The 16,433-nt window shown below is 38.8% G+C and overlaps 1 protein-coding gene across 1 annotated transcript in view; it reads right to left on the bottom strand.

Annotated features, from left to right (window-relative positions):
• Window positions 1–16,433, bottom strand: part of thsd7aa (thrombospondin, type I, domain containing 7Aa) — an 87,207-nt gene that overhangs the window by 56,736 nt on the left and 14,038 nt on the right. The gene's annotated exons all lie outside the window — the stretch shown is intronic.

Here is a 16,433-nt window from a genome sequence, read left to right as displayed (position 1 = left end):
AAGTGTGTATGTGGGCAAGCTATTCTGCTAAAAGAGAACTGGAAGGTATGCTCAGTCAGCTATCATTGATTGTGACATTTTTTTTTTTTTATTATGTTACTTTAAACATTGCTTCTATACAGTTAATAACAGTTGTATGAAGGCAGCATTTTGAGCATGGAATGGATCATTTCAATGAACAGTATTTCTTTTCTTTTTTTTTTATGTTTAGGTCCCCTTCACCAATCATTTCTGCTGAGACCTCCCTATCCTCGTCAACATCATCAATAAATAAATAAATAAACAAAAATATATATTTTTTGGTATGATTCTCAAGTGCTTCAACTGACAACATAACAGCCCTTTTACAAACAGAGTGCTTCCAAGTGTATGAATAATGCCCTTGCACCGTACTACCAAATCAGTCCCTTTCAGCATTTTATAGCCTTCTCGCGGTTTTATGAGAATACTATTAATGGTAATGACAAACATCAGCACAAACCCTTTGTTAGGAAGCGTAGCATAGGCGCAGAGATGAATAAATCAATCAAAGCAAAAGATGCAAGGAATCTAATGATGTGAGGAATTGCATACATACAAAATAATTAGCTGTTGCACTGCAACGCTGATAAAATGTTCATATTTCATGTATTGTAATTTGGATTTTGTGGAAATAATCAAATACATAAATATATTGTAATTACATTTACATGTGTATCTATGAGGTTAAATTATGTTCCATTTATCATTTACTGTAATTTGATGATTTCATCTTCGTTGTGTTAGAAAGCCACTTTTGGTTTTTTTATTCAAGCATTCTCCCAGGCTTCTACACATAGACTCATGACCTCAATACAATAGAGCCATGCAAACATCCAAGACAGTTCCATTGTGCTAATGACATTTGAAACAATAGGCAGGGGCATACCAACAGATAAGCAATTCATTGTGTTCAGGGCAAGAAGTCAGAGGCTATATTAGAGTTCTATGGTATCCGTCAATAAAACTGAGTTACAGTGAAAATGTCAACAGAACCAGCAGGCTGAATCAGCCTGTGGCTTCAAGAAGGTCAGAATGAATACAGATCAATAGAAAGCGCTAGAAACTGCGATGGACATGAGGCACAGCTATACAGAGGCTGTCAGTATCACGTATGACCAAAAATACCGTAACTATTTCTAATAAGCACAGTACATAAGTGCATTATATACTGTATATGGCCTGTGCGTCCTAATTTCCCTTCTTTTTTCAATATTCTTATATATATATATATATATATATATATATATATATTAGGGGTGGGCATCTCTTCACAAAAGGTGATTCAATACGGTTTTAGATATGGTAGGTGCAAAACGATTCAAGGACGGTTCGATTTGAAGGTGGAGCGATTCAGTTCGGTTCGACTCAGTGAGCTCACGATTCGATTCGATATAGTATGGCTCAGTTCGACAGTGTATGATACAATTACTTTTTTGTTGTTATTTTACACACATTTGAATGCAGTTGGCAGTACTATAAATGTGCCAATTCATTCTAAGATCCAGTAAAAGACGATTTGATCCGTATCTCGTTGCATTTCAAAGTGGAACGATTCAGTTCAATTCGATGCAATTCAAGCTAGGCAACTACGGCTTCACAATTGGACTAATTTAGAGTGGCTTGTTTACAGACACATTGTCTGACAATGGGCAGTTCAGACAAAAAAAAAACAGTTGGCTGTTAAATGTCTCATCAGCAACATAAGATAAACCTGTTCTGTTGACATGTTACGCTGATGGTTTTGTCAATCACAACTTTTGTCCAAGTGTGATTGTCTTTTGTTGTTTTTAAATAAGAGCGTGTGCTCATGAGATAGCAATGATTGACTTACTATATTTAACACCAGAGAAAGCCAGGTGTTGACAGCTCTTGAAAAAATTCACATCAAATGCATCAGATAAGAAAAACCTTGTTTGGCTACCAGGTTCAACAGAAACTAAAAGAGTCGTCTGCCAGGTGAAAGTCAAGATTTTTATGAGCGCTGCAATGGTAGTATAAAGTAAAAGTGTGGAAACAAGCCTGGAATTTTTCACATTGATTTTTGGAGATGAGGTGACAATGGAGCTGGGGGATGGTTATTACAAGGATTTTTGAAAGATTGATAAAAACAAATGATTTTTTTCTGCTTAATTCATATTCCACAAACACAATATTCATTAGAATACTGTGTTTAAACTTGAAGGGGTGCATAGAACATATTATTATAAAGAAATGTTTGACTTGACTTCCTTCTTCTTGAAATGGAAGATTACAATTTGGGTGAACGTTATTGAAATTATTTGTCCCTGCACAATTTTTTTTTCAGTTTTGGATTAATAGCTGCTATTTTGAAAGATTTATGAACATTTCCATTGTTGAGGGATTAGTGTGTGATCAGGGTGTCCAGAAAGAGAAGGTAAGCTTTAACCAGAACGGTAGGGAGGGGTCTAATTGACGGGCGGATGCTTGGGATTGACTGATGTGTCCATGACAGAAGGCCAGGGAGGCAGGGAGGATGTTGCTGGTGCTATATTGTCAAGCAGAGAATACCTTTGAGTTTGCTTTAACTGAACAAATTCAGGTGGACTAATGGCATCTGTGTATTTTGTTATAGTTAGACAATCCTTGTAATGGTGAAGATGAAAATGTTCAATTCAATTTTAATTGTTACACTGATTATAATCTTCAAGATGAAATTCAGCGAACACTCTGCTATATATTATATTTTGCTCCTCACACAGAACCAGATCGCATACGTGCAGGCCTGCAAGGAGAGAGTGACAGTGCCGCACCTCTTGAGATTGAAGAGCGAAGACTCATGCTGACACTTGGATTTCATGTATTTTAATGTTGTTTTGTAATGTTTGTATGAGCAATTTTGAAGGGGGGATTTTTACCAGGGACATCTAAAAAATAGGAACAAATAGAATAGAGAATCCTGAGGAATAAAGGGTGAGATGGAGGGGGTTGGTATGAGGGTGGTCCAGACTAAATGTCACTGGAAGTGATGTGATATGAGACAAAGGACAGGAAAAGGATGGAAGGCCGAGTTGAGGGAGTCCTGTGCTCACCAAAAAGAGAATGGCGTACGTCACTCATTGAGAACTTCTCTGTACGCACCACCACAGTTTGTGGCACACTAAGAATTTGAAATCTTGAGTCCAGATAAATTGGTCCAAATATATCGTACCTTGAAACATCATCTGTGAGGACTGTGGAGTTTGCATGATTTGGGGTTTTATTTAGGTATGCCGGATTCCTTCCACATCCCCAAAAAAATGCTTCTTAGGTTAATTGAAGACTCCAAATTGTCAGTGGCCATAAATGTGAGTGTGAATGGATGGTTGTAATCTGCCCTTTTACACCAAAGGATCTTTACCGTACAACAGAAGCTCACTGTGATGCAGGAAAAGGTATTGCTCTTCAGTACATGAGGATTATAATAAATCAACTGAAAATTACATATTAATTCACAGAGGTGGGCATTTAACAAAATTTTTCCAGGCTGTCATCCGTCAGCAGCCTGGGTTCCAGTCCATCATTTGTCAGTCCTTTATTTTTTCAAGCCGAACTGAATTGCAATCGTCAGTTGGTCAGTCCGTCAGAAGTCCGTCGGTCTGTCAGAGATCAAGTAAATGTGAGATTCGTCCAATGACCTGAAATCAGAGTATCTTAGTGGTTTAAGCCACATGCTGAAGAGGTGATCAGCATTTTAAAGTTAGTACTTACTCGTTACTGTATTCTCACAGCTAGAGGTATAGTGCAGATCTCATTAAAGCTTTCTACAAGATAAGAACAGGATCAGCCATTATCTGGGATTGAAGAGATAATTGGAATGCTGCATCTAATGGAGATCTTGGAAATAAATATTAATAGCCTGATCTCTTCCTTATTTCAATTTTCATTATTTCTTCTTGTCACATTTTTATGACAAACTAATATTTGTAATCAGGCCGTCGTTGCTATTAACTAAAACAAGGAACAGATACAGTATAACAAATTATAATTACCTAGCACCGCTTACAATTTCCACGTGTTGCTGTTGATATGAAATACCTGATGTAAAATTAAAACGAATATGATGTACACCTAATTATTTTATCATCAGAATTGAATAACATTGCTGTTAAGTATAAACTGATTCGCTGGAGTCCATGCAGGAGATCGGTGCAAACAAAGCACGTTTATAAGGAACTGCAAGATGCCCACTTGCAGATTATGTTAAATTGGCTGCAGTGTCTGTGTGTGATAAACCCCCTACACCCACACACACCAGTTTTGGTGCAATACGGGAGTGCTTTTAAAAATAGATTAAAGAATAATACATGTATTCTCTAGTAAGGAATCATATTTGCATTGTCCAATCTTTCCTTATAACAGAATTTCCTTATGTGGGAAACGACTACGGTACATGTCCTGTATAAACGTGCAAGTATGTTAACAAAATGCATGTGTAACAAGTTAACAACACAAGCAATATAATAATAATAAAAATGGTATTAAACAAAAACTGCACTATAAAGTACAGGTATATGAAGAAAATACAGTAGAGTATAACAAACATGGTCCAAATACTGTTGAAAAAAATACTGTAACACCAATGCAGTACAGTACTGTACTTAACTAGAGTAAACTACTTTATTTTAATGTTGACTTTTCTCAGACTTAGGAAAAAAATAGTCTATTTTGAGTTGTTGTGTTGGCTTCATTCTTTGCTGAATGAAAATGTTAGTCTGCGTATCATGCAGTTTTGTTGTTAATTGCAAGAAACTGTCCCGTTGATCATCACTGATGTCTGGGGAGTTTTGTGCATATAAAAGCATTTTTCATGCCATCCCCATAGCTCTCTTGCTAGACGATGGCTTTACATCAGGACCTTTCTCGTAGAGTTTTTCCGATTCCAAGTAGCTCCTGGATGTTTTTTACTTTGTGTCCAGCTTCGCATAATCGGATGCATTTCACTCTCTCTTTCACGGTCATTACCGTTCTTCTTCGTTTGGATGCCATGAACTACAGACGAAAATGTAAATGAATACATTTAAAATCTTTCGCAATTTCAGTAAAACGAAAAAACAAGTAACTTACATGTCACAGTTTTGGATCCAATGATGGCGGAGCCGTGTTTTTCCATAATATGAGCGGGAGCTGATTGAGTTTACGCTAGTGCGGGCTTCCCTATGGGTTCCAGTACTGTTCAAACGGAGACTTCACAAGACATGTAACAGCATGTGATAATGTATCAGTTTTACTCTAGATTTGAAGCGGTTAATATCAAGATAAATGAAGGAGTGTGATCATGACAATGGATACAGTCGTAGTCGTGGAAGTGCATTAGTATCAGGAGAAGTTTGAGGATTAAGAAGTTGAGTGTGATTTTAAATATTAGTCACATGCATGTCACTAAAATCCACTCAAATTCATGCTTCAAAGCTTTTGCTCGGTGGATCAGGGCCCATTTGACTGCAGTTGCCATGTCTAATAGTCCGCTAGTGATGATCATAGCATCATGCAGGTGATAGACACATTGTTGGGCAAAGATGTAATTTTCATCACATAATGAATACATTTTCAATCACAACATACAGTACATGTGAACCCCTTGCGCAAGATGGCTGCTTCTTGTCCAAAACTCTATTATGAAAATGTGAAAAGCAGCGCGGAGGGTGTTTTTGTTGCAAATCAATGTCGCTGATGATATCCCTCTCTCGCTGGAGAGCACCACTGAGAGCTGAATGTGACAGAAATGAAAACATTATTGCTCGAGTATTTCTCCCAGTTCTGAGTTCCTGAACAGGCCCGCTCTAAATTGTTTCCTGCTCGAATCAATGTCTGGCAGCATACTGTACCTGATGAATTATTCAATGCTGGGATCAGACTGTTTTGTTCCTGGATGGCGCATGCATGGGAACACTAATGAAATGCTATATGTCACGTGGTATTGGTATCACCCAAGATATGTCTGGGAATCATTTCACTAAAGAATGTCCGTGGAATAGCAGTTGCGTGATTATGTATAATGTAAAATCAAAGCTTGGGATATTGACTTAGTATAGTGGGGAATAAATAGATACCAAAACAAACATTACAACACACAATGTGTCACCGTCTTTGTAAGGAACTGTCATCTCCTGTCTGTGTTCTTCAATAGAAGCTACGTGCTGAAATGTGGGGGATGGGTGATGACACACACACACCCACACGTTCTTTATGAATACGGGTGAAATCTAACAATAGGGTTGAATGCTTGACTGATTCAGCATGATGGATTTGTGACCCCGTCACCGATTTGTCAAACATTGTAAATTGTCATTGTCATTCCAAATGAATGAGAACGCATCATAATAAACAATTTGAAACCACGAGACATGCCGTTTTCTTGTAAGTATTGGTCGTATTGCTCAGGTCCCAACCAAGTCCCAAGTCATTTTGTCTTGGGCAAGCCAAATCAAGTTGTCACAGGTAGTCAACTCAAGTCCTGTTATAAGTCATGTTAAGTTACTTGGTTATTGCAGTATTGCCTGCAGTATCTTATCTACATTTAGAGAGAAGGACTATGGGATTAAAAAATTATACTATTGGAAGGCATGGGAATTGAAAATAGGTTCTTTATGAGAACCCTTTCCCAGTACTTCAATTCCTAGGAATTGTTTGTTTGCTTGCCTGACGTTTTTCCAACATCAAGGCAGAAGCGCTCTAAAATGTGGTCATATTTCGGAAGTACTAAAGCTTTGAAACGAAAAAAGAATTTGTGCTTTGGGCTTGGCCGTTGGTGAGGATGGTCAAAGCCCCTAATTTTTGGCCGAAGAGCGAGTAGGAGACAAAACCAGTGAATCAAAATATCTGAGGAGGGAGTTCTATCAGGCTTTTTAGGGTTTAGTTCCAGCTTTGGCAGATGCTGAGGCAAAAACTTGAATCACACTCCTCATCTTTCCTGATAATGTCTAGGGATACTGGACATGAGTTTCAATCGGTGAATCCAATCTCAAATTCAGGTTGGGAAATGTGGTTGCTTGTGGTGCCATTGAAAAGTGAGCCAGCGCTACACTGTCTGCGTGTCCTGGATGGTGCATGGGAGCTGACCAATCTACATGTGTTTCTGGGAATTGGGGAAGGTGTTTAACCATGTCCCTCCTTAAGGGGGTGCCCTGAGATTATGTCATACTGGAGCCCCTGATATGGGCCCCCTGTGCAACCAGTGTCATACTTTGGTTCACGTTGTCGGCAGTGAGTCGGATTTGTTTCTAGTGAGGGTTGGATTCTGCCAAGGCTGCCCTTTGTCACTTATTCTGTTCATAACCTGTATGCACAGAATTTCTAGGCACAGTTGAATCATTGAAGGGTTCTGATTTGGTGACCTTGGTATTACATCTCTGCTTTTTGCTGATGTTGTTATGTTGGCTATATCAAGCCACAACCTTCACCTTTCGCTGTAGTTGTTCATACCCGCGAGTAAACCAGTTGGAATGATAATCAGCACCTCGATATCTCAGACTAAAGTGCTCAATCACAAAAGAGTGGAATGAGATACTTTCCCATTTGGAGGAGTTGAAGTATCTTGGGGTGTTGTTAATGAGTAAGGGTAGAATAGAGTGGGAGATCGACAGATGGATTATTGCAGCATCTGCAGTTATGTGGACGTAACCTTCATTAGTCTGTCATGTTGAAGAGGGAGCTGAACCGAAAGGCTGCGTGTTGTGACTGAAAGAACAAGATCACGGATTAGCTTGTCCCAATAACAATTATTTTAGAAAGATGTATTTTCCCAGAAGCTATCACGATAAACGATGTTATTGCTGGGGGGCGGGGGGGAGTGTGTTATGCCTCATAATTTTGTTATAGCATAATAATCCAATTATGTCCTATTAAAGAGCCATTCACTTTTTAATTCTCCAGAATATTTAATACTGGCATTGAAACGTAGAACAATAAATAAATGGCTATACGCTTATGCCAGTAATGCTGTCTGTGAGGTGTTGTAATAGTTGCAAGCTGTCAGGAAATGGACTTGGCCTACCCTGTCTTTTGTTAGCAGTTGAGGAAATTTGGTGGGATGGTTTTGTTTTAAATTGACTTTAAGGTTTGTTGTGTTGTGATTTTCTTCATACAAATTTAATGACATACCAGCTCGTTGATACCAGTAGGCGCTCCGATTTTATCAGATGTGAATCCAAAATGTTCCGACTCTGCTGTGTCATCCGGCTTTGGAACTAATTCCATTTATGCTGCTCAACTTTATGCAATTGTACAAAGACAGCCGTCGGAAAACTTATCTTGGAGTATGCTAATTCCTTCTTTCTCTCTGCGTCAAAGGTGTTTCTGATGTCTGTCTCCTTGTGTATGTGTGTTCGTTTGTTGATGTCTGTGTCCTTTGCAGGATACTTAAGAGGGTCCTGAACTTCACATCATCGCCAGAGTAAAATTTTCAAACGAGACTTTGTGCATCCAGCCATCTTTGAGTATTCCCAAGTATTTTCTGACTTTGACCGGGGACTAAACCATGATTAAAACAGACTAAGTAGAAATGGATGCCTCTTCCCTCACAATTACCTAGTAGGAATCTTTTTTCCGTGGCTCGAAGAAAAGGCTAAGACATTGATCAAAAAACAATATAAAAGAAAAAGAGAAGAAAAGTCTTTTAATATCGTATAACAGCTTTATGAGTCTAATCCAAGTATTTCTGTCATAGTCTGTCGTTTGAGTTTGGTTTTTGACTTTTGTTTCATGTTTTTACTTGTGCTCCTTTATCTGTCTCTCGTTAGGTTATTGAATCCACCTGTGCTTGTCATCCCGGTCCCTGGGTTAGCCTATCAGCTGCCTCCTGCACTCTGTTTTTTAATTCCCCGCTTTCTTTCCGTGGGTGGTTTGTTGTCATTTGTCAATGATCTGTTATCCAAGTCAAGTCCTAGTGTTTGTTTTGTTTTATTTGATCGTTGTTGTTTTTGTACTGTAGAATGTTTTTAACATCCCAGAACCTTGTTTGCCTTTACTTTAAATTAAACCAAACAATCTCTGCACTCCTGCTTTTGGGTCCTCAGCTGAGCAACAAACCATGACATATTTCAATGAGAACCTCATAAAGGGTTAAATAAATTCCTGTTTATCGTGCTATACATTAAAACAATATAATGCAAGAAATTAATCGTTCCTTTGGGAATTTGCAACCTTTAATTTTCAAAGAATTTCCAATGTCTGTGATGAGTCTCTGACTTGACTGTGTCTTACTGATGTAAAAAAAGTAAAAGGTGTGCTTAAGCCATAAAGGTTGGAAACACATCCATACAATCTAGCATTTTACTGCAGTCTTTGTAGCACTGTAATTATGTCATTCAGTTTCCGCTAGTGCGGGCTTCCCTACGGGTTCCGGTACTGTTCAAACGGAGACTTCACAACACATTTCACACATGTAACAACATGTGATAATGTATCAGTTTTACTCTAGATTTGAGGCTCGTAAATATCTCAAATGTCAAAGGGTGGCTATTTATGGGGCCATATGAATGCTCTTGACGTGGTATCAATACATGTTTGAAATTCAGATTCCTGTATACTTAAATGCTTTTGATGTAAATGAAAGACCATATACAAACAATGAGAAATTGAATAAGGGAGGTACTTTTGCACAATGAGTGAGTGACCTTATGTTTCTGCACCAAATCCTCCTTTTCGAGCTAATTGCTGAAAACTGAGCAGATGGGGTACAGTGGCACCTAAGGGATGTCTTTGTCGAGGTGAGTGTGGGGGACTAATGGATGGAAGTTGAATATTATTAAATCCAAATCAGGTATTTTAGTACAACCACTTCCATTCAGATAATTTTATGGCACATAGAAACAAATGTCTATGAGGTTGATTTATAATTTTCTGATGAAAACCCACTGCTCAACTTTCAAGTTATTGTGTGCCTCTTTTGTAAAATAAATAATTAAAAACACCATCCTGTAAGATTAGTTTTTGTCCATGAGTTCATTGTGTATCAAATATGATCCCTAATTGATTACAGTCAAATATCTATTCCTTCATTCTGTCCATGGCATGGGACCATCTTCAAACAAGCTATGCTTCCTACTGCATATTAATGTATTCAAATCAGCGTGTGGTTTCTTTGAAATATTGATGTGCATCCTCTTCCGTGAACTATTGAAAGAGGAGGATTTGTGTTTTGGGGGCATCTTGATGAAATTGTGTTTCCAGAAGCAAATTATTTGTTATGGTGTTGTGGTAGAACATTGCATGAATTGAGCTTGAATATTCATCTTTTTGATATATCTGGATAGATTGATTATATCTGATTTATAAAATAGTGTCTATGAATGTTCCCAAAATTCCAAGAACAACTCTTAATACTTCTTAAAGTGGAAATCAACCCAAACACATTTTTTTCAAGAATATGTTCCCATCAGGCCCACTGGTTGAAACACAGCATTCTGATTAATATTGCGTTTATGGAATATGAGTTAAGCAGTAAAATCCACCCCTTTTTACCATTCTCAAGGGGCGGCCATTTTGTCACTTCTGTCGACTGAAAATGACATCACAAATGCTCAGGGCTCAGGTAAGGACCAATCAAGGCTCAGCTTCAGAAAACAGGTCAGCCGTGATTGGTCGTTACCTGAGCCCTGAATAGTTGAGGTGTCATTTCAGTCGACAGAAGTGACAAAATGGCCGCCCCCAGAGATGGCTCAAAACGGGTGTATTAACTCTTATTCCGCAAATACAATATTTATCAGAATACCTTGTTTCAACTAGTGGACTTGCATAGAACATATTCATGAAAAAATATGTTTAGGTTCACTTTAAGTGCATTTGGCAAGAAAGAATGGCTCCAATTGCTGGTAAATGGATGTACATTTGTCCTATTATTCATTGCACAGCCTAATGGTTTGCTACATGTTTCTACGTTGCGTGGGTTTAGCTTACTTGTGTCCTTTGTATCAGTTACTGTGACAAGGGTGCTTGGTGCCATTCCCATAACATCCCTCAACTGTATAAAAAATGACAAATGTGGTTGTCAAAAGTACCTCAGTCATGGGCAACACTGTCACCACAGCCTGGATAAGTATTTAATGTTACGGTTTTATTTCATGTGCGGTCTGGGAAATGATTGCCTTGGCCAGAAGTGATGTTCAACTGGCAGAATAATGGAGAGGAGCTGACTTCCAAATGAGGTGTGTAAAAGCCCATTTTCAACCTGACTGGGCCTTCAACTCAAACACATTCCCATAGGGAAACATCCATCAATTTTCTACACCACTTCCTTAGTAGAGGAAGCCTATCCCGGCTGATTTTGGGCGACGTGGTGTCTACCTGGGACTGGTCGGCAGTCAATTGCAGGGCACCTATCAGCTGGTATTTTTGCATCAGAAGTTGAATGTATCTGCTCAATCTGCAGACATATCTTCCCATTGTTAGTACTGAGAAATAATGCATGTTCATTTCACTCCCACAACCTTGACTGTTTTCATTGTGAAATTGCCATAAATTTTACGTCCGTCCTGAAATTTTACCTGCTACACAGCCATGTGATAGGAAATCACATTGTCAGAAATCTCCGCGCTAGAAACGTTTTTAGGAACAGTGGATGTTCATCTCCTTCGACAATAGTTTAAATTGTCTTTTAATGCAAACATCTTTTGAAAAATATTGCAGAAAAGGGTTAGTTTTATTACATTTTGTAGCTACTTTCTGAAATTGTCTACCCTCAATCTACACATCTTAAAACTTGTTAAGGGTAATCAGCTTTCGCTGAGTAAAAAAAAAGGGTAGACTGCAAATAATTGAAGTAATTGGACCCAAACTTAAAGTCATACCTCCAGTTTTTAAAATCCTTCATAACTGAAATGTGGCCATCATGTTCATCTCGGTGGCTTGTTGGTTAAATCCTGAGTGTTAGTCTACAGAGTTAACTCTTTGCCAGTTGTTGCATTTGAATTTGAATTGAGTGCTCAACAGCAACCACAATGCTAATAAAAATGTTCAATAATTATACTACATCCATGACAGTGATAAGAAAATCTCACTTCTGAAAGTGACATTTTCCATATGGCTCCTGCATTGTGATCAGAAAGAGAATAAACATAACATTATTATATTGTTGAAATTATCTAACTAAAATAGATTGATGTTTTACAAAAAAAAATAGAAAGCCTATAGAAAATATACTGTAAACATTCCCATACGCAGCAATGGAATGAGGGTTGAGAAAGAGAGAGGCATGGAGTGGAGGTGATACCAACTGCAATAAGTCATCCTGACATCTCATCGCTCACATCTTGACTGACAGTCTCATTCTTGTACACAAGCGCAATTGCACACAAACTCACGTGCACACACACGCACACTGATTACCTTTCAACCTAGTACATCTCATACGTCTTTCCACAATCTTGTTGTTATATCATCCCCTAGCCTGTTCCTATAGCAAAACCTGACAGACTCCAAAGTGTGTTCTCTGCAATTTGTGCCCGTGGCTGTCAAAGCTGGTATATTCCAGTGCTCTGGATGATAACAAATAGCAACGTTCACAGAGATGCTCGCACATGCCAGCAAACAGTGTGAGACCCCGCAGCCACATCACTTGGATCTTAAGTCCAGCTGCTTTGTGCTGCGTCAATCTAAACTGCTTCGTTACACCAACAATACAATATTCAAGGTATTGTAATCAAATTGTCTTTATATGGATGGTGAATGTGGTCAAACTATCCCTCATCCAAGGGAAATAATATTAGAGCATACTCCAATGCAATGTGGTATGTCTACCAGAGCTGGGCATTTTACTAAAATTTTACGGTCCGTTTATCGCCTGCAGTCCAGCCGGAACAAAAGTAGTTGGCTATAGGCCGGTGCGCTTATCATTTAAAATGGGCTTCAGTTATTGTTTCCGTCTCCAAACTTCGACCAACTTTCACCTCGCCGTGGCCATTGAAGCCTCACCGTGAAAATAGACGATAGACAATGACATAGACAGAAAAAATGGGCTTCTGACTGTGCTTAATACTTTAATTTTTTTAAGGTTCGCATCTATCAACCGGTCCGTCTATCCACCTATGACGGACACCCGTTTTGTAGGCTGTATACGATAGATGGGAAACTTAAAAAAAAAAAAAAAAGTACTCGGACTAAGCTTAGTCGGAAGCCCAAGTGTATTTTTCCAAGTTACACTAATCAATTACCACCAGTCAAGTTACACGTGTTAAATTAATGAAGCCTTCCTTTAACTTTGATATGTCGTCGCCAGAGAAACATACGTACTTCTTGTCTTTTTTTTTTTTTTAATCTATGAAAAAATCCAATAAAAGTCATTTTATCAGAATGCTGTGCTTATGAATGAACACGTTTGGCAGTCCATCAATAGAAAAGCAGGTGAGCCATCTGATTTTTATCAGCGGGGCCCAGTAACGAGTCATGCCAGAGATCACGGGAGAGTCAATCGTTTTTCATAACTGAGATGGAGTAACAAAAACCCAAATGATTCAAAATCTAACTCACCCTTGCACCGTTACGATGACTGTAGTCACTTAGTTAATGTTTCCTCAAATTTTTCATGCGTCAGAGCATTCACACAAATTCCCTGAGCATTCCTTCGACCGCGGTGAGCAACAACCAAACAAGTATCATATCTGTCCAAAACCTGAGATCATAACAAGGTTCAGGATGAAGGTATGTTACAAAAACATAAAAAATAATAATAAACCACCTATATATCAAAATAGAACATATTATGTAAGAGAGATTCGTGACACAAATAAAATCAGCTCTATTTTCTTCCTTTTATTTTAGCCTACAGGTCATTTTAAGCATAATTATAAGACATAATGATGATATAATATGGTCCCACATTGTTCACTCCACTCATAAATAATGGAAAACATGACATTTAATGAAACAAAAATGTCTAGCCACCTGACCTCTGAAATGCGCCAATGAGCCTCAATTTAAGAGGCTCATAAACTACGCCCATATTTGGACTTCTTGAATGTCGCTGTCTGCGTGTTGCCTGCAGCGTCACATCAGTGGTGAGTGTGAGTGTTTCAATGTATGCTTCAAACTATAGTAGAACAACAAAGTGGGCGCATTCGGTCGCGCTACTGAAACTGGAAGTGGAAAGGGTGTGGTGTCCTGTTTGCAGATTAAACCGGGCTGGAAATTAAGGAATCGAGTGTTGAAATGTAATGTGTGTGCGCGTGGTACGCACCAGCGTCACTGTGCACGCTACGAGGGTGCATCTTAAAGGGAAACGTTGCATGTAGTGGCGCTTTAAAGAAAAAACTGCAAAATTTTAGAAAGGTTGGAAAGCTGTCCGCAGGTGAATAAAAGTTGACTTGCACCAATATTTTTCGTCAATATGACAGGATATGTCAACGTTCAGCCAAATGCGTAATGTGGTAGGCACACATCACAGCCATTGGGCAGTGAGCAAAGGTGAGCTGACGTGGGCCTGGAGTGTGTCCTGCACCACCACCACGAGTCAGTTGGACCGTCGGCCAGCACTTAACTGAATCAAAATGTGCACTTTGATATTTCACCTTCACGGGGAGCTAGAATCATCTCTGACAGGTCAGCGCCATATGAAATTTCTCTGAGAACCTCAAGGGTGGTCTCCTTCTGGGGCCCAAAGTCCCAACTAAACATGCATTTTACGCTGCAGAACAGGCCTCAACTCTGAAAGTATTATATCTTCGCTCCACATCTTTAATTTAATTAATGATAGTGCGTGAAGGATTTTAGGGTTAGGGTTCTCAGTTTGAGATGCATACGAACTGTACTTGTCGAACTCAGCAAGTGCCCTGGCTGGTTGTCCTAGACCAATAAAGTGGCTCTGCCTGCAGTATTTTGATGAAGTCGGAAGAACACATTTTCAGTGGAAGAAAGGTTATAAGGGCCAGGCTGAATCGAGCCAGCAACAGAAGCGCAGCCTTAATGATCTGAGTGCGTATTACAACAAATGGTGCTGTGTGTGTTTATGTGGGCTGTGATAAACAACTGTGCCAAGTGTGTGCCAATAATTCAGCACAGCATGCAGGCCATTTGTATTTTCCTGACCAGTAGTGTGAATCAAATGCAGCGCAAATGTCACTCACAATCATCACTAACACACAATCGGTCCTAGTTTGAATGGCGGCCTGTACGAAACATTCTTTCGGTGTCCCTTTTTCCCAGCTTTTTTCTTAGTCGCTGATCTGTGCGGATGGCTCTGACACAGAATGGGGTGATGAAAGCGACACGGCAATTCTCCAGCTTTGGAGGTAGTAACAGGGTTGTGCCGTTACAAATTTCACTCACCCTGTTTCTTGAAAGCGATGTAAAATATATATGTTAAAAATACGTATATTAAAAAAAACACGTTCAAAATGATATTTTTTAGGCGATCATAATGAGGTCAGGCGGTAAAGAAAATGGATGATTATTTTATGTCACGGTCAATGTTGCCACAGTTACCCTGATAAAGTAACTGATTTTCGTCACTGTTTATTTTTTATTAAGACTAAAATAAAGCCAACCTTTTTGACTAAACATAATTATCTTTAATAAAACAAATGAGTCTTTTCAGGAATTCACTTAATGTATGTATGCATGCATGTATTTCTAGACTTCAGCTAACAAATATATTTTTTTAATAAAACATCAAGTAAAGGCAGTCTTTTGTACTTGGCATATTGAACTATACATATGGTAATGGAAAAACTAACTTCATATATAAAAGGTACATTGTATATAAATACTGTAAAACTATTCAATTTGGGGATCTCCTGAAGTCACACAATCTGGTGGGACTTTCACTTTACGCTTGAATGCATACTGTGCTGGATTTTTTTTTGTTTTAATCTAAATAATAATTCAAAGGTACTGAAGCCAGATAACAGTCTGTCGATAGCACAGAAACCTTCATATTTTCGTTTTTAGCTGACACAAACTCACAATTTACACGGGTTAAAAAATAAATATAAATTGATACAAGAAGTCTGCACTATCGAGGTAGGGGCAGGTAACTCATTTTGGGGGGCATTTACAGGCAATGTGCCCCTCCCATTATGCCAACGCTGGTGAAAGCAAATCAATACCTGCTGCACTCTGTTCTGTATAAAAAGGCGTCGGTGAATAAATGTCAGATCTAATGCTACAGCTCTGATGGACCAGTTTGGCAAGAGTTGTGGCAGTGTGTGTTTTAGAGACACCACTGTGATTCAGTGCCAGTTCATTTTAAGATATATTTGAAGTCATGAATTTAACCACCACATTTTCACTTTACTGTTGCAGAATGACTTCATAATCACATCACCTTTTAACTGTCAAAACAGAACACTCACTTGCTGGGCTCTATGGGATTTTAGTGGGGTTTTATTAGCTTCCTCAGGGCCTTCATTTGGTCGAGCATGTCTGGTGTCTCTACCAGGGAGCCGTCAGAACCCAATAAATTATGCAATGGAACAGCAGTT

Source organism: Filicampus tigris, chromosome 18 (genome assembly GCF_054856515.1).
Source record: "Filicampus tigris isolate MCC_2025a chromosome 18, RoL_Ftig_1.0, whole genome shotgun sequence".
In the NCBI taxonomy this organism is placed as follows: domain Eukaryota; kingdom Metazoa; phylum Chordata; class Actinopteri; order Syngnathiformes; family Syngnathidae; genus Filicampus; species Filicampus tigris.
Note: the sequence above shows the minus strand (reverse complement) of the source record. Positions and strands in the feature narration are given on the sequence as shown.